This window comes from Ctenopharyngodon idella, chromosome 13 (genome assembly GCF_019924925.1).
Source record: "Ctenopharyngodon idella isolate HZGC_01 chromosome 13, HZGC01, whole genome shotgun sequence".
Lineage (NCBI taxonomy): Eukaryota > Metazoa > Chordata > Actinopteri > Cypriniformes > Xenocyprididae > Ctenopharyngodon > Ctenopharyngodon idella.
This window is the reverse complement of record NC_067232.1, coordinates 6456673-6482720: the sequence shown is the minus strand read 5'-3', so window position 1 is coordinate 6482720 and position 26048 is coordinate 6456673. Positions and strand designations below refer to the sequence as shown.

Sequence of the window (26048 nt, the reverse complement as noted above, 5' to 3'; positions counted from 1 at the left end):
CCATAGAAAACAGTTCTTTTAAGTTGTAATAATATTTCACAATATTACTGTATATTTTTACTGTATTTTTCATCAAATAAATGCAGCCATGGTGAGCATATTTCTTTCAAAAGCATTTTTTTAATTAATTATTCCAAACTTTTAATGTATATGCTCTTTTTTAGAGCTTAAAAGTTTTGCACTTCACTGATTTTAAGAATATGGACAAAAGACATGATACATTCTTCAGAATAAAGAAAGTCATATGAGTTTGGAACAACATGAGGGTGAGTTTATGGTTGAACCATCCTTTTAATATTCAGAGTTTTCTCCAAAGTCGTGCTTGTTCCATTTGAAGGGAGAGATCAAATGCCCAAGCTGTTGACGAGCAATTATCTTCATTAATAAGAAAAATATTTAATTCCTCTACATTATAACTAACTGCTGTTCTATCTCCCTCACGTTTATTGCAAAGCCTCTTTTAATTAATCACTACTGCACCATAATAACACTCAAATTACATTTAAACTTCATTACTATTTGGCTTACTGATCCATAAACAGGGGGCTGGGAACAAATTAGCAGTGTGTTGTCCAGTATTGCGCTTCTAATAATTTGAACCCTAATCCTTTAATTGCAAGTGTGTGTGACTCGGATATCGTAGCAGGAAGACGTGTACAATGTCCACACCTGTGCAGGCGACTACTTTTCAGCACTCTGAGTGGACACTTTACACAGTCCTTGGCTGTGTGATTTCCCAGAACGAGAGCGAGACCCATTACCGTCCCAAAGAAAGAGATGTTTTTCGGTGCTGCTTTTGATGAGCGGCCATTTGCATCAAAAAAGGCCTCAGTTTCCGACTGTAACTTGTGAACTGATCAAAAGGCCAAGCGATGTCTTAAAAGCTGAGCGGCTTTTCCCCTCTTTTGACATAAGAGAGGCTCTCCAGAGGCCCCCTTGCTGTTGTGGCCTTGGAGGTTAGCTAAACCAGCCTCTCAGACTGTACTGAACAGTTCTGTGCGCTCCTCTTCACTGTGGCCTGTTTCAATGGAGAGGCTCAGTCACAGCGTATCGACGCCCCCTTTCACTAAAACACAATGAAAGCAACTTGTGCGCCTGCAATATGTGTATATGTGTGTATCGGTGGTCATAATGTGCGCTGTGAGTGCATGTTGGAATGCTTTGGAATAAAACGCCTGGAATTCTAGAATTAAACTTCAAGTAGCATTATTTGCTCTATGCACCATTTAAACTCTTAATCCAAATCTGCTTAAGATGTATAAGAAGAAATACACTGAGGGTGTAAATGTCTGTAAAAGTCTGTTTTTTGCAAAAAAATTAAATAAAAATGTATTATTGTTTATAAAATATATAATTTTTTAAATAGTGTTTTGGTAACACTTTAGGGTAACACTTTATTTTACAGTGTCATTGTTACATATGTTACATGTAGTTACTATTGTAATAACTAATTATGCATAATTACATGCAACTAACCCTAAACCAAACCCTAACCCTATAGTAAGTACATGTAGTTACTTAATATTACTTAGTACTTAAATGTATAATTACAATGTAACAAAGACACCTTAAAATAAAGTGTAACCCACTTTAGTTTAGGGTCCAATTTTCACTATTAACTAGTTGCTTATTAGCATACATATTACTAGGATATTGGCTGTTTATTAGTACTTATAAAGCACATATTAATGTCTTATTCTGCATGACCATATTCTACATCCCTTAATCCAACTCAATACCTAAACATAACAACTACCTTACTAACTATTAATAATCAATAATTAGGAGGCAAAAGTTGTAGTTAATAGTTAGTTAATAGTGAGAATTGGATCCTAAACTAAAGTGTGACCATGTTTTTTTTATGTATAAATTATTTTACAAATTGTATTATCAGCATGACAATTTGAGAGAACGTTTAAACTTAAAAATTTGTGTGAATTTTAGGACATATTTGGTCTGTGCCAGCATCGGCTGGAGCTGCATGAAGTTTGTGTAAAACCTGATTATCATGTTTTCAGCATGATTTGAGAATAATCCAAAGAGTATCATATGCTTAAATGGAAGCAAGGATGTCTGTACTTGGAGTTTGTCATAAATGTATGGGTAAGACTTTATTTTAAGGTGACGTAGTTACACGTTACTACATGTGCTTAGTAATAACAGTAATAACATAGTAATAACAGTAAATGTTGCATAATTACAAGTAACTAACCTTAAACCAAACCCTAACTGTACCCTATAGTAAGTACTTGTAGTTAGTTAATATTACTCAGTACTTATTTTAGTAATTACAGTGTAATAACATCACCTTAAAATAAAGTGTAACCTAAATTTTTTGTTTTGCTATATTTATTACTGGCATAGAAATAGCACAGAACATTAATAAAATATAAAATAAATAAATAAAATAATAAATATTTTTAAAAAAATTACATTATAATCTTTCATAATCATAGGCCTTCTGTTTATTTCAGATTTTCAGTGTAGTCTCTGAGAGTTGAACCCTACTATACTGTATGTTCCCTTGACCTGCTTCATTTTCCTCCATTTGTTCTGCTAAGGTAAGTAATAGAGCACTTCCTTTTAAAAATAAACATCACAATTTAGTTCATTTCAGAGCTATCGTTCCATGTCAGTTTTAAAATATAAATATTTGTAAAAACCTTTACAGATGTCATACCATTCTTAACATTAAATGTTCTACATTTTGTGAAAGGGTTTACATATTTTCATTGTCCGGCACATTATAAGCTGTGAGCCAGAATAGAGATGAGAACAGGTTGTATTGTGTGTGTGTGTGTATGAGTGTGTACATGTGCAAATCTCTCCTGATCTGAACCCAGCTGCTTTCACTTACAGGACATAGGGATATACGGGTCACAAGGTCACAGCATGACCTCATCAAATTAGCCCCAACCGAGCGAGGTGTTTAGCACGAGTTAACGCTCGTAATCTGAAGGGCATTAAATGCAAATGCAGCAACCATATGCCCACTTCAAACAGGCACCGCTCGCTGGCTTCCCACCACCTCCCACCCCACCAGTATGTATTCATTGCCCAATCATTCACATGCCTGCCTGAGTGGGGGGCTGTTAAAATGACAATGGTTTTCTCTCATACTGACCAGGTGCAAAACATTTTCATCCCTGCAGAGGGAAAGACTGGGAATAGAAAGGCATTTGATATCTGTTACGGAAAGATTTGCAATCAAAATATCTAATGTTAAGCACTAAATTGTGTTTTCTAACTCTTCCACACTCTCATTATATGCATATCTCCTTATGATTCAATGACATGATGCTAACTTTTTTTTTTGTCCTATCTATTAATTTATTAAAAAATACATTATAGTGCAATTCATATATACTGTACAATGATTTCAATACAGAAAAAAGTATAATTTGAGATTTTTATGACAAGTCAAGGAGGTTTCCGGTTGTAAAATGTCATGTGGTGCAACTCCCAAAAACTTATTTATGAAGTCATTTAAAAAAAAAAAAATGTAATGTAAAATTTGAAAACATTTGCCACCTGTTTTAAACAAACTTTTTAAAAGGTTGGACGTTCTTATATGACACTGACCCTTATATCTATATATTGGAGTACATTAAGGATGTTGATACAGTGAAGTGAACTTTAGGGTGTGTTTACAAAATGGTTTGCTGCCTCAGTTGATCTCTCATGAGACAGAATGAGCGAGTAAAAGAGAGAGAGTGAGTGCTGCCAGGGTTGCTGATGATTATGGGTGTGAGGGCTGATTGTACACCCTGAGGCTGTGTTGCATGCTGGGACATATGGCAGCTCCTATGTGCTAATAAACACCTGTGGACAAAGTGAAACAGGGGAGACCCCCACTGGGCCTGAGGCCTTTAATGCCACCTGTGCAGACCTCCACTATTCATACTCTCCTTCTTTTTTCCAACATCTCCTCTTGACTTTGTAATCTTACCCAATAGTTATCTTTTATTTCTTTTTCAGTCTTGATTTTTTTAAAGACGCACTGAGGATTTTTTTTTCTGAATTCAAAAGGTGACCAAATTTTATATTATGCGTCTTTAACTATTATGTACGTACATTAAAAAATTGTTAGGTACAATGTATTTATCGTGTTTGTATTGTTTCACAAAACACTTTTGCTGCTATTGAGGTGGGATACGGGTAAGGTAGGGACGGGTTTATTAGTATGGTTAGGTTTAAGGGTGGGTTAAAGGGTAAGGGAAGGGTCAACAGTGTAATTATAGATGTAATTACAGAAATTAATTACAGCTGTAATTACAATATTGCATAATAAGTGCATTGTATCGAATAATGGATTTAAATGTTAGTACAAAGTAGTAGTTAAAAATACCTAATATAAAGTGTGACCAATAAATGATTAGTGCTTTTGAAAAATGTTTAAATTGTTTATTTATATAGCCGTATATATGACGTATTTTACACAGGGCGGCCATGTTGAATCATGTCACATGACCAACCGAATCCTACTCACTTTATCTCAGTAACTTCCTTATTATCAGACATTTTCACTCAATGAATAAAATAATCATAGTTGACTGTATAGCGAATTTCTTTAATCGCAAAACATTTGCTTGGTGGTTCAATACGACTGTCGTATCATAACCAAAAAGTGACTGCTGTTTAAAATTTTGGGGTCAGTCCGTCAGGTTTTAGTTTTAGTTTTTTTTTTTTTTTTTTTTTAAGAAACTAATACTTTTATTCATCAAGAATGCATTAAATTGCCATTAAATACATTTATAATGTTACAAAAGATCTATATTTCAAATAAATGCTGTTCCTTTGAACTTTATACATGTATTCATCAAAAAATCCTGAAGAAAAAATGTAAAAAAAAAAATGTAATCAGCACAAACATTTTCAACATCAATAATATAAGAAAAATTTCTTGAGCATCAAATAAGCATATTAGAATGATTTCTGAAGGATTGTGAAAAAAAGAAAATGTTAAATTGTAAGAATATTTCACAATATTATAAGAGACATAAGTCTTCTTTCAAAAATAATAAACCCCAAACCCCAGACATTTGAATGCTCGTGTAAGATATCTAGTTATAGATTTCACAATCATTTTTTTTAGTTTGTGTGAGTCTATTGGCTGTATATTACACCAAATTTCTTTATGCATTGGAGAAAATTGAAGATACTCACCATTAAAGCGGAATGCAATGTTAAAACATATAGTCTATCATGACCGCCATGTACTATTATTCTGGTGGCATTTGAATAAGGAATGTTTTCATAATGCTCTCAGAGTGAGATTCAAGTGTTGGGTTAAGACGCACCTCCACTAGCGCGTCTGCACAGCTGCTGCGGAGTAGGAGGAGTGCCCCGGCAAAAAGAGAGCATTGTGGGAGAGCTCCCCCCTGTCACTCAAAGCTCCTCTGATTAAATTTGTTTAAGCTGTAAAAGCACTTTGACAAGAGTTAGACTGTGTGCCTCATAACATATTCCAAATGCTAAACCTGAAAATTAGGGATGCACTATCAGGGATTCCCAGAGAACAGTTTACCGCTTTGAAACCAAGTGAAATCGAGTCCACTACTGAGGTTAAAACTAATATTGCCAATGCTTTTAATACAACCTCAGAAAATATTTATTTCTCATCATTAATGACACACTATCCGTTATTATTATATGTTGGTATAAGATTATGTTGGTGAAATTCATGATCCCTTTTAGGCCAGGACACAGTGTAGTGGCCAGAAAGCACATGTTGGTATGTGTGTGAGATGTACACATGCTTTTATACCCACTTAAAACTCTGAGTCTTGGTTCCCTCTGATTATTAGATTCTTTACTGTGGGTCCAGTCTGCAAAACCACATTACAGAGGGCACTATATAGAAAATACGTGGGCCTTTAATCTGGGGAAAAAAGGCTATGAGCTATGTCCTGGTACATTTTTCCACTCGGAGATGATGAGGGCTGATAATCAACCTGAAATAATTTACAGAATTTCATTTTAAACGTCTGCTTTTCGTTAAGAGATTTGTGTGATGTATGATGACCTCTATGGACATTCTGTGTATTCTAATGAAGATTTGACCACATGTGAATTTATGTAAGGGTATTTTTTTTTATCAGACATTATTGTAAATCTAAATATTCTTATAAAATATATTTTAATAAATGGTTTTCTGCTTTTATCCGATTTTGATGAATTTCACAGAAATTCTGTAATTTTTCCATTATTATTATTATTGATTTTCAGGGTTTAAATTCAGAAAATACAATCCATACTATTTAGTTGATGTTCATTTTCTGAATTTAGCATTTTATATTGGGACTGAAGTAACATTGAGTCCCACTTTTACATGGCAGCTTTGTAAAATGAAACTATCAATTAAAACATTTCCTCAATGTTAATAAAAAAGGCTAGAAATTATTTAATGGAAAAAAAAAAAAAAAAAAATACATCAAGGGGTATAACATTCTAATCAATAATCCACATTAACAATAAATAAAGAGTGATTTTTTAAAGGGTTATAATTTTTAACAATAACTCAAATGTACCAATGCACTCACTGTAGACATATTTGTACACACACAATTCAATCCTCTACCTTGTATCAAAATAAAAGTTCCTCAACGACTTAACTGTGACATATTATACCCAAAAATTCTTCATACAGTGGACTACCAGTAAAATTGATAAAAAATTTGGACCCAAAAATTATTCAGACACTTTGACCTGACCATGTTTTGCTTAAGTGTTATCTGACATAATTAAGATTATTTTTTTCTGACACAGTTTAACTCTGAGATCTTGTCATATTTTATTTATTACCTATTATACTGAATAAACTGTATTAATGAATGAAATGTTCAAGGTGTCTGAATTAATTTTGGTTTTATATATATATACAGTATATAATATTTGATTGCATGGACTTTCAGAATATCAAGATATAATTGAAATAAAAATTAGTTTTACGGTAATAATTTTATTTGCAGTAGATCACATCATTTATCACTTTAGTCAGTTACCACTCCTTCAAAGGTTACATGTGTATTGTGTTGTTTTCTTGTTTGTTTTGGTGGCATCATTACAAATCTGAGATTTAGTTCACCCTATACAGGCGGGATTCTTAAAATTGCGTCGGTTCAATTCTCTGTTACGCCATTTATGTGAAGACTAACATTAGACTACCCACCTTTAATCCTTTTCCTGAGCCTCGGTCCTAAACAAGGGCCTTTTGACCCATTCATTGAGCCTGTGCCCTTTGATATTGAGGACTGGTTGTAGAGGAGCGCAGACCCTTTTGCAATGCCTTAATAAGTAGCTTCAAGCGTAAGGTATGGAGATCTGCTCTTGAAGGTGAAGGGTTAGCATTGCTAGGGCATGAGATCAAGCACTGGTTTATCCCAGCAGGGTAGTGAAAAGCAGAGCCACTTCAGACACTAACTGCCCGGACAATGCCGATCGGGTCGAACAGCGTTTGGATGAAGTGGTGCCCCTTTCACATCCGCAACAAGTGACAAAAGAGGCAGAATGAGAGACTAACCTGCTGTTTAGATAAATAAAGCTACTCTATCAGCTCTCATAATTGCTCCGGCCCCCTTCTCCTCTTCAGAGTCCCAGCACCCCTATTGTCCAGCGGCGAGTGCTGCATGGCCCCCTCAGATCCTCCTAATTGCTGACAGATTTGATTTCTCAGTGACGGCGGGAGCTCTGTTCGTGGCCTTTACATCCAGTAATTGCTTTCTCTTCTCCCCCCTCGTTCTCCCCTTCCCCTTCCTTCTTCGCTCTGCAGTCCGTTCTGCCCCCACTCTTCTCCCAAAACGGAATTCCCCTCTCCCCATTCCGAACCCCCTTTTAATGGTTTCCTTCTATGTTAATAAATCCTTGCCATTTAAATCACATTTAGAGATGTTTTGAATAACTGATTCCAATTACCCCGTGGCCCAGTCTCGGAGAGGAGAGCAGCGAGAGTCTCGGTGCGAGACCGAGCTGCAGTTGGAAAGTGGGAAAAAGTACAGGGTTTAAAGTGAAAGAGGGGTCCGCGAGTCTCTCTTCAACCCTCAATAGTGCATGAGCGTATACTGCGGAAGTTTCCAGAAGCCCTCTGAATTGCAGAATCAATTTTTTTTTTTGCGTGAATTGACTCTCCTCTTGAATATTTTCAGATTTCAGGGAGATTAAAATGATACAGTTGTGCTTCCTAAAAAAATGTATATTCTATATCTTGTCTGAAATAAAGATGATGATGATTTTTTTTGTTATTATTAATATTATTATTAATATTATGATTTATATTCCAATAATTTTCATTTTAAGCATGAAAAGTAAGTTATACATTATAAATTAAAAGTAATAATAATAAATATTTCTAGATAAGCCATAAACATGCCTTAAAGATGACTCTAAATAATCATTTTCTAAAACATCAGTAAAGTATATGTAATATAATACACAAATAGAATAAACCGGTATATAGCTTAATTTTTAAAGTGACAGATACTTATAGTAATGTAATATGTGACCCTGGACCACAAAACCAGTCATAAGGGTCCATTTTTTGAAATCGAGATGTATACATAATCTGAAAGCTGAATAAATAAGCTTTCCATTGATGTATGGTTTGTTAGGATAGGACAATACTTGGCTGAGAGAACAACAATTTGAATCTGGAATCTGAGGGTGCAAAAAAATCAAAATATTGAGAAAATCGCCTTTAAAGTTGTCCAAATTAAGTCCTTAGCAATGCATATTACTTACAAATTTTTTTTTTTTTTAAATTAACAAACTTATTTTTTTTATATATATATTTACGGTAGGAAATTTACAAAATATCTTCATGGAACATGATCTTTACTTAATATCCTAATGATTTTTGGCATAAAAGAAAAATCTTTCATTTTGACCCATACAATGTATTGTTGGCTATTGCTACAAATATCCCCGTGCGACTTATGACTGGTTTTGTGGTCCAGGGTCACATATCATAATATATATTATATAGGCTACTGTAAATTATTTCATGTGTAGGTGCACCACAATATTTTACAATGTAACTTACAAAGCACATTCAAACACAAAGCAATTTTGCCTCTGTAAATGTGGTTTAAGCATGAATGAAGGGGCTATTCAAAAGCAACAAACCTATTAATGCAACTCCATTAAAATATGTACAAAGCCTCAAGCATAAAATCAAAATGAAGTCTAAACAAACAAATATGCTGTACTACAAAGTTATTTACAGCTAGAAAGCCACTTTTCCCCACTAATAAAAGTCCTCAACACACATACACATTGCAAACACAAGTCTCATTCCCCTCAGGAAAGCTAGAGGGCCCACTTGAAAAAAGAACAGGCGCCAGAGCACAGCTCCCACAATCACTCCAGCAAACATTAAAAAGCTAATTATCCCGGGAACAAAAGTGCCAGTTTATTTTCACTTAACACAATTAGTCATAAACTGCATTTTGAGTTGTTAATCCAAGCCAGCTCCCATTCTCTGCCAATTATTCATAGTTGCATATTCATGCCGACCGTATTCAAAGTTTCAAAGCAAATGTTTTTTTTTTTTTCATTTGGTTGTGTGAACGTTAATCACCCCACCCACACATTGCATGGATTAGCCATTTAGATAGGAGGCCGTATCAGGGCCCGAACGCAGCTCCGCCAAGTGTTTGCTTTAATGTATATAGTGTTTATTCTCTTACTGTGGTAAGTGGCTAGGTACTATGTTCTCTGTCGAAATCATTCTAATCCATGCAGAGTGGGTGGAATAATTAAATGATTAGCAAAATATAGAAATATTTAATGCGTCTTGTCTTTTATTCACTGAGCATCAATGCAGCCCCTTGAAGTGTCATAGGAGCTTGAAATGCTCAGAATCAAATTGGCATGACATTCAGTTTCAAATGCTTGAAACTAATTCAAATGAACTCTGTCAACACATGACCCTGAAAGCCAAAACTTTTCATTATGGTCTTGAGACATACACGTTCACAAGTGTGCGTGTGAATGTGAAACTGACCTACTGCTCTTTGTCCCACCCCCACCCCCCCACCGAATGTTTCGTGAATATTCCATAAGGAGAAATGTGCAAAATCACTTGTTTGGAAGTTGCATCTCTCTTCCATATGTTTAAAAATACCATATTATTATTGTCGTTCCGTCTCGGACTTCACCTCTGAAGGTCATAAACCTCAATGTGTCAGTCAAACACGTCTAAGGAGCATAATGTCATCTTGGTAACCTTTAGTTTTAAGATATCATTTTTTAATGGAAACACCTCTCTGATGTGAGATGCCCTTTGTTCAGCCAGCAAATATACAAATAATTATGTGGCTCATGATACAAAGACTTTCTTTTCTTGCACTAGACGCTGTCGTATATGCTACCTCCCCATTTGTTTGACTATGACAATGAAAAAAAAATGTAGATGATCTGCAGGCCAAGTTCAGGATAAGGCACAGAGAATAGTAGGTGTACAAAAACATCAAACATGAAGCCGAACGCATAACATCTGGATAGTGCATTAGCGGTCTGGTCAGATATAAGTGATTTTTTGGTAAGGTCACTAACACGTCTTGTGCAGAGTAGGATGAAGAGTGATGGTGACAGTAAAGCAGTGCTGTGACTCGCTGACCCTCCTGTGCTACCACTCCTGGGACACCTGGGAAGAGTTTTTAACAATACCCATGACAGCTATGGTCTACACAGAGGCGTTATTTAAGACATTTAGAAGTTTAGACATTTTAGCTGCAATGCGTCCTAGTGCAGACTTATAAAATACACATACTGTATAGCACATTATACAGAAATATCGTTAACACTTTACAATAAGTTTCATAGTTAACTACATTAGTTAACATGAACTAATAATGAACGGCACTTCTACACCATTTATTAATCTGTTAACGTTAATTTCAACATTTTCTAATACATTATTAAAATCAAGAGTTGTATTTGTTAACATTAGTTAATGCTGTGACGTAATATGAACAAACTATGAACTGCTGTATTTTTAATAACTGATGTTAACAAAGATTAACAAACACAGTAACAAATGTATTGCTCATGGTTAGTTCATGTTAGTTAACACCTTATTGTAAAGTGTTACTGAAATATCACATACACAAATTAAATAACATGAAAAATTTAAAGTGTGACCAAATTTTCTTTGATTTGATTGGTTACACTTTTTTTGACCGTCCACTTTAGACATTCTACTAACTATAAGCAGGGCCATATCTACCATATCTACCATCTAGATATGTCTACATGGTAGATATGTCTACCCCCCCCCATATTTGATATTATTGATGCTGCTCTGCTGTACTCCATTATGCACCACTTTGTTTGTTGTTAGGATGACAAAAACAGTTTTAAAAGTTACATTTTTAGGCTGGTCTGCCTCAGCGGTCTAACAGCACTCATCACTGTCAGAATGAGTGAGCTGGCCAATCAGATCTAAGAAGGCGGGGCTTATTGTTCACAAAGGACGAGTGCGAATTCCAATGCGATGCTTCCGTTTTAGCAGTGAAAGAGTACATGGCGAGTATGTAGCTAAACATTCAATATTTGACGACTGTTTTATGATTGAAATATTCAGCGACCAACAGTAATATCCAGTGATGCAAACTACTCAATATTTTTATGAAATTTTGACCATTTTGAATTGAAAATATGCTATTATTTGGTTAATATGAAATGATTCATGTAATTCATAACTGAATGTGATGAGACAAGAAATGTTTTGCGTTTTTGACATATTAGACATACAAATAAGAGTGAATGTATTTTTAAAAAAATATTATTTGCAATTAGTTTACCTAATAACAATAGATCTGGAACTTTTACTGTTCTTATTCCTTTTTCGTTATTCTTTTAAATCCCTTTTAATCCTTTAATTATTTAATTCCTTTTAATAAAAAAAATTAAAAAAATAAATCATGGTCCCCCTTGACTATAAGTAACTTTGCAACTACATGTCAACTAACTTAATTTGTAAACACATAAAGTGTACGTTTACACAACAACGATGTACTAAAAATGGAAAAGTTTTTCCTTTGAACTCAAAATGTCAAAATGATCTCCGTTCACACAGATCCGTGAAAACGACTAAAAATGCTGTATTCTGCTGCCAGGCCAGTAGTATGCGATGTCACTTTGTAAAGAAACACTACAAGCCTACAGACTGAACACGTAACATGCATGCGCATGACGTCACCATTTTCACAAATTCGCATTTTTGTAGTTTACACAGAGACGATAACAATATTGCTTTCAAAAACTTGCACTTTGAAACCCATTTTCACAAGTTTGCATTTTCAGGCCTCCAAAATGTTTTTGTCGTGTAAATGTTAAAAAACAGTGTTGTGTAAATGGCCCCTTACTCTCATTAATTTGCAACTACACGTCAATTATCTCTCACCAGAGCAGTTAGTAGACTTCTTAGGGTTAGTAGAGTAAGTTGATAAGTTCTTGCAAAGTTACTTATAGTCAGTAGAATATCTGTCGGAGATCAACAAAGTTAGCAGATATTAAGCAGACAGTCTACTAATACTCTGACTGCTAGTTGACATGTAGTTGCAAAGTTATATTTAGTAGAATGTCTAAAGTGGAATACTGAAATAAAGTGTTACCCATTGATTTATTTTTATATGCCTTTTTCTTTTGTTTTTTTCTTTTCTTTTCTTTCACATGCATGCACCAGATGGATCAGCAAAACTTGATTTATGATTACATGGCTTTTGCAGGTACTTGCAACACCATTTGCGGTATTAAGCAACCATAAATAGCTCTGACTCTGCCAATGGGTTTGTACAGTACAAGCCTTGTAACTGTCTAATGTGGACACCAGTCCCAAAACATTTGAAAATGATTTCTAAGCTAGACGAAAGCGTGTCAAGACCCCGAGATGACTTCATCACAGCTGCAGAGTGAAGATGTGTGAGTGTTTGTACAGTAGTTTTGTCCGCCGCTCTTTTCTGCCTCAGGGATAAGATGAGAGTGCTGTTGTAGCTGGAGTAGAACTTCACCCGATGTGCCTCTAGTCAACAACACAGCTCTCTGCCTGCACTGGCCTCCATTCTCACCATTCTGACTAACAAAGGTAATGGAAAAAGGTTATTCAAAGAAATATTGCCTAACCGAATGCATTTGTTATGTATATTTTTTATGGGTTATTATTGTGTGTTTTTTTTAAACCATCTAAATATATTTTGAGTGATGTTAAAATTAGAACTGTTCAAAAATTTTCTTAAGTAAATCTCCATTTGAATGATTAAATAATTCTTTGTAAAGTAATGAATTTGTGGTAGTTATTCAGCTATTAGATGAATGATAATATTTGTTGCTTTAAAAAGAATGATAAAGACAGTGAATGAAGCAGTCACCTGATAAATCACTTAAAGGCAACCTAAAAATGTTGAAAGTATAAAGTTATATTAATATATTCATTTTAAAATGTATGTCTCAAAATAAAGCAAAATTAGCATAGACTGTAAACAAAAAAAACAAAACAAAAAAAAGATACCTGGTTGGCTTAAAATTTTGAGTTAATTGAAATTACAAAATTTGAGTTAATACAATGAAGGCAATTTATTTAATCAACAGAAACTCAAAATATTATGTTATCTGAACCACATTAATTACTGAAGTTGATTTGACAAAAGAAAAAATGTTGTGATAACAAATCATGAAAATAATTTTTACAGTGTATATATGCTATCACAAAGATATAATCAGTATGTTTTTACCTAAAGAAACATAAATACAGAATACAGTTTTCAGTTTTGCTGTTGTTCATCTGTTGGATCCACAAATAAATGATAGGGTAACACTTTATTTCACAGTGTCCTTGTTACATATCTTACATACACTTAATGATAACAGTAAATTATGCATAATAACCCTAAACTAAACCCTAATTCTAACTCTATAGGAAGTACATGTTGTTAATTAATATTACTCAGTATTTAAATAAGTATACTGTAAAAGTGACACCTTAAAATAAAGTGTAACCAATTATAATTCACATAAATATTCTTTCTCATTCACATTCCCTATAACAGCTTCATTTCCACTTTATATTAAGTGTCTTTAAATATACTATATACTAACAATTAACTTAATCATTTGATACAATGCACTTATTGTGTACATACATGTTTTTGTACTTCTTTTTTAAAATACCTGCATGTAATTACAGCTGTAATTAATTTTTGTAATTACATCTATAATTACACTGTTGACCCTTCCCTTACCTTTTAACCCACCCTTAAATCTACCCATACCACCAGACCTGTCCCTAACATACCCGTATCACACCTCAAGTGTTTTGCAATACAATATGAACACAATAAATACATTGTACCAGATTTTTTTATAATTGATGTAAGTACATAGTAGTTAAATACACCTAATATAAAGTGTGACCATAGCTGCTTTTTATAATGCACAAAAATACAAGGCTATATGTATAAAAGAGAGAGACAACCCATTCGGTTGTGTTAAAACTACTCCTACCCACAATGCAACAATATATCAGTTATGGTATCGCTGTGCATTGCAGGTTGAGACAACCTTTATCGGCTGAACGCAATCCCGTGGGAGAGAGAAGACCTTCGCCACAATCCTAACCTTTGGCACCAGGTGCACACAAAGGGCATCAATTTAGCTAAATGTTACCACTAAAAAGAGATGTATCTACTTATCTCACATTTTACAAAAGAAAACTGCAATGACATTAGCAGCTTAGATAATATTTGATGGATAAATATCATTCTGTTCATGATAGTAAAAATCACCAAATGAAGGCTGTCTGTAAAATTATGAAACTGTTTCTTATACAAATATGTGTATGGTCTAAATCTAAAAAAATCACAAAAAAAAATCACTAGTTTCAAATGGCTACTTAAAGTTTATTTTCAAAAATGTATGAATTATTGTTATTATATTATGACAATATGCAAATGCTGTTAAATCTTGGATGGAAAGATTCTTTATTTGTCAATGCTAATAAAAAAAAAAAATCATGTATTATTCTGTATTTAATGCATTTACACACCACAATGTGGTGAAGAGTACAAAACGTATACATTTAAGCTGAGTGTGTTATTGTTTATCAGTTGTGTATTAAGTACATGAAATGTGTTTTCAATTGTGCAATTTCTGTTTAATTGACATGTGCTGATTACTGTAATTGCGTTTGTCTGTTTAGAATGTGAGAGGTTTTATAAATCTGCTGAAAGAAGCCGGTCCATATGCATTCAATAATAAATCTTTGCACATTTTCACAAACATCTTCAGGAATTTGATTGATTTGTTTAAACAGATTGAGAAAAGCCTCGTCTTGTGCTAAGATTTTGCTTATTCGGCGAGGCTTTCAATGTGGGTGTCTTTTCTTTGTGTATGTGATTAACCGCATGGAGTTTGATTTATATATGTGCAATGTGTTTATTTAATTTATTCTAATATGCTGCTCAATATGAGCTATTTTCAAGCATCTTAAATAGATAAGGCTTTATCACTGAAGGAAGACATGAAAACAGTACGCCGTTTAGTGCGGAGTTGAGCTTCCCAGTGACTGCTAATAGGCTTTCACTAGAGCGCTTTAGCACTTTGAAGCCGAGGAGACTTAATGATCCCACAGAGTATATTTCCATGCAGGGTAAAGCTGTTTCTCACACATTTTTTGAACTCATCATTACTTTAGATGTATAGCCTCTTTCCCCGTAACACTTCTCCTGCATGTAATACAGCTTAAATATGTCCCTGGTATGCAAATAACACAGGCTCTTATACTCCTACATGGAGAAAAAAAAATGGAATGCCGTAACAGCTTTTTCTCCATTTCTCCTACTTCAGGCTATAAGCAAAACTGTGGAATAATAATTTCAAATTCTGAGAGCAAAAAGGGTTGACTGCCTTCCTCAAAGACAGCTGTATGTTTGCTCATCCTTATTACATTTAAAAAAAAAAATAAAGATATAGGCCTAAAGAATATATATAAGAATATATACATACATATACACACAAAAACACATATAACAGTCATTTTTTTGTAAAAAAGCTAATACTTATTATACACATGTAATGTTAATATAACATTGATAGTATATTATATTAATATAACACACTAGATGATAGATAGATAGATAGATAGATAGATAGATAGATAGATAGATAGATAGATTGATTGACTGATTGATTGATTGATTGATTGATTGATTGATAGATACAAGTTAGTCTTTTTTAAACATTCTACATTAATTAAATGATATTTTGGATATGGGTGTTGTGTGAACATTATATAATAAAAAATAAGTATATTTATAATAAAAATTTGGTGGAGCATGACTGTCCTGCATCATAACCTTTTCCCATTCCCCCCTTTTCTCCCCCTGTTTCTTGCCTTGAAAAGAAAAAATGACATAAATCAAATAAAACTATGGTGCAAAACTCTCAACACTTAGAAAATCACTTCTTGGAAAGCCAGAATTAGTTTTCATATAAGGGGAAGAGGATCATAAGAAAAAAGAGAGAATGGGGGGAAAAAAAAGTAAAAGAAAAAACTTTAATAAAGTATTCTTTAATATTATATTCTTTACTATGTATTCTATTCTTTATATTTTAGTATTACATAGTATTAAATTATATATTCAGTGTGTGTATTCTGAGACTAAAGGCATCAGAAACAACCACGTTAGGCTGAAATCTCTCATCAAGGCAGTGATGATGCATTGTAAAATTCCAGCGGAATTTTTGGCTTGTGAAATCTAACCTGTCAGTTTCCGTAGGGGAGATGCCTGATCTTCGGTTGCCCAGCACATGTCATCAGGCATCAGAATTAGTGACATGCTATAGCTTAACTCGTCAAGCACCAACAGAGAGATCTTACTGAGAGATAAACTCACATGGCTCTTGTGTTCATGGACAGGTCTTTGATATATGGACTTGACATGTTTTCTATCGTCAAGTGTGAAACGAAGATGGGTTTGTGCTTTTTACAGTTACGCAAACATTAAAGTCACCCTGAAATAAAAATGGATCATTCTTAATTTTTATGCAATATTGCAGTATTTATTATACACTGTAAAAAGTAATACGCTATATCTACTGCATAAAATTTTGGCAACAGATTACAAGCAATATTATTAATTAAATTCAATAAATAAAATTGAGTTAGAATTAATCAAATTAATTCCTTAAATGTCAACAATTTAAAAGGAGTAAAATTTAAACAAAAATATCTGAATAACAGACAGTGTCAAAGATGAATTAAGAACTCTTTATTTTTTATTGCCAACATTGAAGACACCTGATGATGATAAGCAGAATCACTGAAGGAAAGAGAAACACAAGAATTAACAGAAGTTTAGATGTTGATGTTGATTCTTGTGTTCTTGTGTCATGTTGATTTTATTGAAAATGTTTGGTCACTATTATGGTGATCAGTGTTTTATTTAGTTGGGCAGTTTGACTCTTTGCTTTTTATGTCAGATTGTGGTTTTTGTAATGGTGTTTGCTAATTTTACACATTTTAAATGGTTGACTTTTAAGGAATTAATTTGATTAATTCTAACTCAATTCTTATATGTTGAATTTAATTAATAATATTGCTTGTAATCTGTTGCTACAATTTTATTGAGTAGATATAGTGTTTTACTTTGTACAGTCTAAGTATTTATCCATAAATATCATAGGCGTAATTTGCGGGTGGGACGGGTGGGACATGTCCCCACCACTTTTTGCCAGGGTTAATATTGTCCCCACCACTTTTTGAAACATATCGCGGCACGGATGTATTTAACACAAAAGAAACATCTCTAGTTGATTAGCAATTCATTCGTTTGTGTTAAATAATAGGCGATCTGGCACTGGGATGTGTTGTTTTTGAAATCATGTTGAGTGCTTGTTGCCGCTATTATTAGTGACTCAACAGTGTTCTCTTGGCGCTCGTGCACACGCTTCAATCTATCGGCCGGAGATGTGTCCCTGCTCTTGATATACAATCACTGATGAACATCTTTGGTTTTAATGAGAAAAAAAATTAAATAAATCATACGAAGGCAAATTAGAACCCAGAACCTCTGGCACGCTGAACAAAAACTCTATCACTAGTCCACCAGGACAATCTAATGTTAAATGCGGATCCACATATTTATTGACTAATGTAAATATTATCGAGACTAACAATATATTGTATTATAGTAGCTAGATGTAAGGAAGAACCTATCATATTAAACATGAGGTCTACTGTATGTCAATACATTTTGTGCATTTATTATTGTAATAATACAATACACCCCCCACCACCACACACATTCCTGTCCCACCCACTTTTTAAAACAAAGTTACGCCACTGGTGCTATTATTATTTTTTTATTCATGTGCCCTCGTATTTAATCAAAATAACTTCCCCTCTTGCAGCGACATCTCTTCTCTGATGATGTGGCATGAGGGCGGGACAACCTGTCACTCACATGACATCACAGCAATAGCAAACCACAATGATACAACTATCCAATCAATTACCCATGAACAAAATCAAGTCCCTCCCTACATTTTTTCTTGTTCGAGAAGCTGTTTCACTCGGATATGCGGCACAATAGGAATAGCAACTTCCGTTTAATGCCGACTTTAAATGGAATTAGTGTAAGGAGTTTTTAAATCTATTAATAAGAAATATCTCAGCACAAAATTTAGAATGTGGCAGTCAAAAAGATGAGTAATTTATTAATTGAAAAACAATGAACACATTTCATTCTCTGTCTACAAGGCATCAACACATTAATCATATATAACATGTCATTCAGTTCAACAAACAGTGTCAGTCCATCCTTACAATGACTTCTGGTTGTTATTTTAATATAATTGCTCATAAAACCTATAATTATATGCCCATAACTTTCTCATCTTTCAGAAAGCCCCTGTGTATTTGAACACAACATCTTCAAAGCTTTTTTCCTTCGTCTATTCCCAACTTATTTCTGGGAGCACATTAGCATGCGTCTGAACTATGGCACTGCATACCTCCCCATCACTCTAATATATACATACACACAAGGGGGGAAAGAGGGGCCGCGGGGCACACACATGTGGGTCTTTTCTCTCTCTCTTTTTCTCTTTACTATCTCACTCTCTCGGCTGGGGCACAGGGGACTTCTCTTAAACTCCAGCAGGAGGGACACCTGTTCACTCGCCCCCTGAAGACATGAGTTCAGTATTGCTCTGTCAATCTCTCAGCATCCTGGCTGTTGAACACATGGCAGCGGCTAACCATTTACTGACTCATTGAGAATGGAATGAGTAAAAACCTGAGAAGTTTAGACATGCTTTACAATCGAAAAATGTACTGTTGAAAGAAGAGAAAATAAACTGAATTACAAGTTTTTTTTTAACATAATATGTTTCATGTGGTAACATCTAAATTAATTGGGTTTTATTCAAGCCAAAAATGTTTAATCTGACTAAATAAATTTGGCAAATTACATTTTTTTTTTATTCACTTTCATACTATTTTTACAAGTAAACTGTACATTTTGTACAAAAATCCAAACTGATCACATTTGTAACACTGCTTAGGGCTGGACGATTATGACCTAAAATCAAAACCTCGATTAACTGAACATTTTACCTCGATTACGATTAATGTATCATAGTTCACTTACAAGGTTTGTACTGTAAATATGCTTGACTATTAAAGGTGGGATATTTTTTTTCCTATTGAAAGAGTGATCTGACATAACAGCTCACTTTCAGCAGTTATTTTATCTATGGTTCGTAACATTTCTTACAGATTTCTGCTCGTTGTAAATCAGATAAAGATAAATTAGCACAGTACCAGTACATAATGAGAGCGAATGCGTGTGTGAATTAGTCATACCGTCTCTTTATTAATTGTGAAGCTGTGGGTTGTAAATAGTTACTTCAAAAGTAGAAAAATATATGCTATAATAACTTTTGAGTTTCTAAGCTACTTTAGTGATAAATCACAGGACAGCGCTGACAACTAGTTTCTGCTCCTCTCAGTGCGCGCGATCTTTACGTTTTGCACAGCTACTGTTTGTATGAGTGGTCGTGCCACAATGCAGCTGCGCGAGCACGGTAGCTCGATATAATACACATCTGATTGTCTTAATCGCTTGAATGTCCAAGCTGACCAACATTAAAATACATACAACTGACAAAGTTTAGTGAAGACGCAAGGCTCACCGCTCGCGCACCGTCTCTGTGTGTTGACTCGGCGTTCACCTGCGTGTTGACTGGATGGGGCGGAGTCACGTGGCTACACACGCGGTAGTATGTTTTTAAGTGGGAAGTATTAACAGGATTAAAAAACCGAAATAACCGACATGGGAAAATTACGTCGGTTAGAGGTTCTGAATTTCGGTTTCGATTTCTTTTCGATTAATCGTCCAGCCCTACTGCTAGTTACTCTTTCAAAACCTAATTTGCTTTCAGTACACAGTTCTGTTATGAAATTTTAGATGGCGCAGGTCGATGGGTCTTATGCCGCGTTCCAGGCAACCCGTAACCCATGTTTTTCCAACCTTCTACCCGTGAAAGTGCACTGGAACGTCAGTCAAGCCCGTGACTTCCCACCCGTGAACTCGTACTAGATTGATGTACTCCCAGTTCCGCGCTCTGACGTCACATAGCCCGCGAAACAACAATGGCAGCCCCTACGGATGTGGTGTTTATGCAAGTGCACTGCAAAATAACGTAAAATAAAAGGTATAACAGCTTCTCTTGCCTTATGTGCTGTTTTTCCTCCTTCGTTTCCCTCAAATAAGCAAGGAGCAAGCACCTTTGGCGATAGAAATAATTGTAAATGAGTATAAGCCCCGTATGGTCCGCCATGCTGGTTTGTTTACACTCAGGCAGTTTGGCATGACTTACCTGGAACACTACAAAGTCGTGAGTCATGGTTTGAAGTCGTGACTTACGGGCTCAAAAACCTGCCTGGAACGCAGCATAAATGGAAGCTGATGATATTTACAGCGTTAACTACTTGGCACAAGCTGATCGGTCCATGTCACATCTGCAGCCAAAGAGCTTGTTGCTCACACATTTAAATGGCTGGTTACATTCACTATAACAGTTTGCAACATGCTTCAGAGTTCCTCTAAAACCCTCCACCTTCCCCAGCTCCACCTGTATAGATCTGCTATGGGTTATTGGTATTTGTGTCTTACTTGCAGCAGCGTTTTGGCGCATGTATTGGCAGGAGCAAGTTCCTGTACTTGCTCTGCAGCAGCAGCAATAATCTTCAACAACAGCAGCAATAATCTACAGCAGCAGCAATTCAGCAGCAGCGTAGCAGATCTATTCCATCAAGACCAAATACATTAACACTGTCATATCCTTTAACATGCTAACAATCTTCCGAGAGTTGTCGTGATAGAATTATACACATTTTCTTCAAATAATGAGTTTCAAAACACAATATCGTGTTAAATTTGGTTTAATCACAGAAACACAACAATATGATCTTCTTTCAATTTAGTACTTTTAACAACTACTTAATTCAGTAGTAAATAATGCAAGATACGTGTTTCAGATCAGCCTTGTTGCTATATTAAAGATGTTACTTTAGAAAATTAAAAAAATTAAAAACTTACTTCACTTAACTTACGGAACTGACATAAATACATAATGTTTGTTATATCATCTCCAGTGTGTTATTATAAGGTATGATATGGTGTGAAGTGATGATATGACATGAAAGGGTTTGTGCTAGAACAGTTGTTACTGTATACTGTAGTTATTATACTGTAGTTGACACTTTCAGGGTGAGTTACAGTAATTTTGCATTCTCTATATGTTAAGGCCTCTGTTTACAGCATCATACTGTAAAATGCCAATTTGATTGACACACAGTTATTTATTGTTTCATCTCTCTTGTTCTCTATCTTGCTCTGTTTTCACAATCGTCTCTCTCTCTCACACACACACAGACACACACATTGAAAATCATGGTTATTATTGGAGATAAATCACTTACACTGTAACAAGAATTTATTATATTTAGTTATCCATTTAGGAAATTGCAATCCAGGAATCTGTTATATGGAATCTATTTCTATAGAAATTTATAGATGTACCAAATGATTCATTGATTCACCATTAAGGTCAGTTGGATAGAAGTAACTTGACAAGAAGAGATGCAAATAAAAAGTTTGATAACATTATGAAAGGCAGTTACTGTGAATAAAATGTTTATATGAAACACTTTTTCAAGTTGTGAAACAATTTTCTGTACTGTACTAACTTAAAAACATGTTGAAATGTTTGGGAAAAAAAGTGCATTTTGATGATCTGTTGTAAGTGTTTTTAAAATTCACCTCTTGCTTGTGAAAATTGAACCAAATCATTAATAAAAACTAGTTTTCAATAGTTTAGCAGTCATTTTAAGATTGAGATTAAGGTTAAGATTGAGTAGGATTTCCTTGAGGTAGTACTTAACTACTACAGGTTACTAATTTTTGTCTTTCTTATTAAAAAAGCATTCCACATTAACTAAAACTTTTGAGTATATAAATAATTTATTTAATTTTTTATATATTAAAATAAAAATTCAATTGATTATATTTAAATTTAAGATAAAAAGCTTTGGTGGAGTAACTGACCTGCATCACATCCTGCTCCCCCATCATTTTCCCCTTCTCTCTGCCAGTTTCTTTCTTAAAAAGATCCATAAATCAAATAAAACTATGACTTTAAACTCCCAAGAATTACACTTCTCGGAAAGCCAAAATTAGTTTTGATAAAAAGATAACACATAAAAACCAACCTCATTAAAGTATTCTTTCCAAATTTCCCAACAATATTATGAAATGCAATGCCATTCGAGGATTTCGCCATAAAGCACTCCGACTGCAAATGATTTGCTTTGGAGAGAAGAGCTTTATGAAGACTTCATCTGAATTACAGCAGAAGGACACAGGGGATTCTCTTGCTAATTTAATGTAATATGAATTGCACAGCAGAAACAGACCATTTAAATTAATGCAACATCTGAGCAGCGCAAAGTGGGTGTACCTCATTTGCTATAATTGCGTGCATTTGCCTCCATAATTCCTCGAATTGGTCATGCCATTTGTGAATCCAGCTGTTTTAATCACTCTCATTTGTTTAATTTGTTTGTCATATCCCTGGTCTGCACATCCTCTCATGCATACAGAACAGCTTTCAAAAGCAGCACTTGATTCATGCAGTGGAATGTGGATATAACATGCGGATAACTTGTTTATTTTACAACATACCAGCAGTATGTTTACATTTGCAAATGACTTGCTTGCCAGTTCACAATGCTCGGCATCATTAAATAAGCACAGCTCGACTGTGTCATCCTGGTAGCGGTTTTGCACTTCTTTGTGCAGCCATGAAAAATACATAAAAAATGACTTAATGTTTTATTTTGTTTTGTTGTTTGATTGTAGTCATAAAAATATATAGTAACCTCAATATCCTCATGTGATTATTCAGACAGACATGCACACAAAATACACACACACGGACAGTTGCATCATAAAGAGAATTTGTGCTGACACAAGATAAGATAAAAGAAATGTGCTCTCATAAAACATCTTAATGTTACCTTTGACAATGTTAACATTTGTTTTCAAACCCATCACCGTTTATGAGGTTTTCTCAACGCTCAAAGTGCAACTTGCTACTTCCGTGACAGTCTTGAGCGGCTATGAAGAGGTGAGAGGTGATAGCCTTTAGTGATATTCAAATAAACACTCTTGAAGTATTGTTCCACACAATGGACCTTTCGGCAGCCGCACGCCCCCAACAATTTCTGTTCCAGCCGTCGCAGGCTACATGCACATCTGCAGATCTATATATCACCATGCATTGCACACCCTAACATTCCACAGAGCGCAGCGCCGGCAGTGATTTGTGCTCTTCTCTCCTACTTTTTTTTTTATTATTATTAAATTTTCATCTGCAATCTGACTGTCCTCTTGACTAAAAGCACAGCCTTTTAAATCAATCTCACAACCCGACCGTAAACCTGAAGCGCATTATGAGGCGTACTGATGTTACAATGGCATCCCCTCACCTTCTTTTGCTCCCTCCGCATGCACTTGGAACGCATATATATTGTCGTGTGCTAACAGATGGGCAATCTTGCAGCCAGAGATGCTTAAAAGTGTTTAATAAATGTAAAACAACCTATATAGTGTTGAAGAAAGGGGCCTAAAGCAGAACCAGCTGTCTGACCGTGGCAAGAGACCTTACAGAGGATTCGGACCCATAAAGATGATGCCTAATACAGGCCAACACGTGGACCTTACTGATATGCAATACAGGGTCCTGTTGAATATTGGACAGTTTATGGGCTACAACATCATTCCTCTGGAAAAGTGGACTGAGGCCATACGTTGCTCTAGGCTAATTTATGACTTGATGGATTTTTTTCCTTTATATACTCTATCAGAGGAGAACAATAAAAGGAAGCAGGTGAGGTTGGAATGTAGAGCCTTTCATGTTTTTATCCCACTCCAGAGGCACACAGGCGTATTATGGTCTTAGAAGGTAATACATGAAAGTGTCTAACAAATTGTCAAATTAAGGATTGGTGTCATGACCTCTGGTGGAGTCTCTTTACAGCCATGAGCCTCTTCCACCCCATGAGATTTTTTAAAACTGAACAGTGCAAAATTGAGAGCTAAATTTATGGAATGGAGAGGAAAAAGCTTTATTCTTTCCTATCTATCTTTACTTTGTCTGTTTTTGTTCCGCCAATGAAAGTAGTTCCAAACCCCGCAGCAGAACCAGTGCAACACACAGTAATGGTGTTTTTTTAGTATTATTATTATTATTTCTAACATTATTTTTTTGGCATTAATTCAGACAGGATAGTTAGAAATTGGCAGATGCAAATTGCAGATGGTAAAGGATCAAGAGCTGAGATTCAAACTCAGGGCGCCCAAAGAGCAGCTACCCTTCATGTCGAAGCACTGCCCACGAGGCTGACAATAGTGGTATTTTGTTCCTGAATTTCAAATTGTTTGTGCAAATGATTCATTGATTCATTAATCAAGACAGTCACTTCTCGCATTCCTGAATGAATCTGCGTTTTTTTAATAAATTGATTGAGTGAATAATTCAATGACTCACTCTTAAACACAATCACTTCTTTAGTTTCTTAAAGGGTTAGTTCACCCAAAAATGAAAATTCTGTCATTAATTACTCACCCTCATGTCGTTCCACACCCGTAAGACCTTCGTTCATCTTTGGAAAACAAATGAAGATATTTTTTATAAAATCTGAGAGGTATATGACTCGTACATAGACAGCTATATAATCACAACTTTCAAGGTCCAGAAAGGTACTAAAGACATTGTTAAAACAGTCGATGTGAACGCAGTGGTTCAACCTAAATTTTATAAAGCGACGAGAATACTTTTTGTGCGCAAAAACGAAACAAAAATAACAACTTTATTCAACAATATCTTCTTTTCAGTGTCATTCTCATACGTTGTTTACGTCCAGCGCTTCAAGGTTCTACGTTAGATCGCTGACTCATTATTGGCCGGCTCCTGTGTCAGCATTACACGCATGCGTCGTGCTGCTCACGTGTGCAGCTTTGGCCAATACTGAGCCGGCATTCGGACAGAAACGCGGAAAACTTCACTGTGTTTACTGTGTCAACTGCGTAAGGATAATGACAGTGAATAGAAGAGATTGTTAAATAAAGTTATTTTGTTTTTGTGCACAAAAAGTATTCTTGTCGCTTCATAAAATTAAGGTTGAACCACTGCGGTCACGTCGACTGTTTTAACAATGTCTTTAGTACCTTTCTGGACCTTGAAAGTTGTGATTATATTGCTGTCTGTGGACGAGTTATATACCTCTCAGATTTCATCAAAAATATCTTAATTTGTGTTCTGAAGATGAACGAAGGTCCTACAGGTTTGGAGCGACATGAGTAATTAATGACAATATTTTCATTTTGGGGTGAACTAACCCTTTAATGAATCAGTGTTTTTTAACAAATTGATTCAGTGAATGACTCAAATGACTCACTCATTATAAAGTCACTTGTCACCACCTA

General features: G+C 34.9%; 1 long non-coding RNA gene across 1 annotated transcript; it reads left to right on the top strand.

Moving 5' to 3' along the window:
* Nucleotides 1-204: 204 nt before the first annotated feature.
* LOC127524916 (uncharacterized) lies at nt 205-15262 on the top strand. Its single transcript, XR_007933198.1, has 3 exons — nt 205-2561; nt 12969-13084; nt 14546-15262. It is a non-coding gene; the product is annotated as an uncharacterized LOC127524916 (long non-coding RNA).
* Nucleotides 15263-26048: the final 10786 nt, after the last annotated feature.